The sequence below is a fragment of the Octopus bimaculoides genome, chromosome 1 (genome assembly GCF_001194135.2).
Source record: "Octopus bimaculoides isolate UCB-OBI-ISO-001 chromosome 1, ASM119413v2, whole genome shotgun sequence".
NCBI lineage: Eukaryota > Metazoa > Mollusca > Cephalopoda > Octopoda > Octopodidae > Octopus > Octopus bimaculoides.
In genome coordinates, this window is record NC_068981.1 from 136,830,780 (window position 1) to 136,832,534 (window position 1,755).

The following is a 1,755-nucleotide window of genomic DNA, read 5'->3' on the forward strand; positions in this document are numbered from 1 at the left end:
ATATATATATATATATATATATAATTGATCTATTTTGATTCTATCTACTCAATATTTCAAAAGATATCGTTTAACTTCTTGATAGTCTCAATAAGTTTTGGCTGGAATTGAACTCACACGTCTGTATGATGTTCTTTTTAATTCACAATAACCATACCTGGTATTATCTCACCTAATGTCCGCAGCTAAAAGTATCTAGCTTAATTAAACAAATATTTGTTTCTTTTTATGATTAATTCATTTAATTTCTGTGATAATTGCATTAAATTACCGATTTGTATCGTAAAATTGTTCTTTATTGTTCGTTATTTTAATGTTGTGCCACTTATTAAATTTGAGCTATGTGTTATTAATGTTAATCTAATAAATATCAAACTCTCAGGTAAATCTCGTGGTTAGACGCAGAAACCCAAAGGGAGAAGAGGACTGGCTGGTAGACATGAAGCAAGGTCTTACCAGTAAACAAGCAAAGAATCGTCTGTAAACAATGCGACACGAATCCTCTTGTTTTGAAGCCTACGTAATTTCTATTTTAATAAAAGCGAAATTCTGTCTGTTCGTCTGGGACCCCTGCATCTCTGTCTACATTTGCTCTACGTAAACATATTATACCTTTTTGGAATCAGGATGATCCCGGGATTGAAAATCTGCCCTTCATTTGATTCTTGAACACCCAGCATTGGGATCTGATTTAAAAGCATTTGGGTTGCTATTTCTAGCAGGTAAACCTTGACTGATTCACCCCATCTTGGTTGGCGTTTGTCAGATGACGTCAATGATCAAAGGGGAGAAAAATGACATTCGCTTCATTAATTTTACGTCGAGATAAAGAACATTGGGACAAATTGGCCAACAGTTGGAATTCAAATTGGGAATGGAACAATATAACGATTGCAGTACAGAATTAATTCTAATCCGTCCTTAACCCCTGATCAAATACCACGGGGGTATATAGTCATTATAGATGTATTATAGTCATGTTACTTGGGTCCCTTTAGTTTTGGTCCGCAGGCCCATTTAGCTCTCCGTAGAGGAGCTTAAAAGTTTGCACAGAATGCAGCTAAGCTGGTGCATTAATAAATCTCTAAATACTTTTTTTTTCGAAAGCCCTCAATAACAAACTGAAAAGGAGGCTTCTTCATTTTCGTTTTTAGAATTTCATTTTGCATTGTTTTCATGCTCAAAAAATTCTAATTTTTAGAGACATCTTAAAGTTTTATGATGTATGTAAACCATTGTTGTTGACTATATCATTGTAGTTGAGTAAAACATTGTAGTCTACTTTTCCATTTATTAAAAAAAAAAAAAACCCAAAAAACTGATGTTCTTACGATTTCGATCTGCAAATTTAAAAAAAAATTTCAATGATAATAATATTAATGGTTTCAAATTTTGACACAGTTGCAGCCATTTTGGGGGAGGGAAAGAGTCGAGTAAATCGACCCCAGTGTTTCACTGGTACTTAATTTGTTGATCCCGAAAGGATGAAAGGCAAAGTCAACCTCGGTGGAATTTGAACTCAGAACGTAGCGACGGGCGAAATACCGCTAAAGGATTTCGTCCAGCGTGCTAACAATTCTGCCAGCTCACCGCTTTAATAATGAAAATAATAATGTGGAATCTAAAAACAGAAACAATTCCTATCATAGTAGGTGCCTTAGGTATAATAAAAAAATATTCAGGCAAATACATAACAAAAACACCAGGACTTACAAATATATATAACATACAGAAAATTGCACTACTGGGTACTGC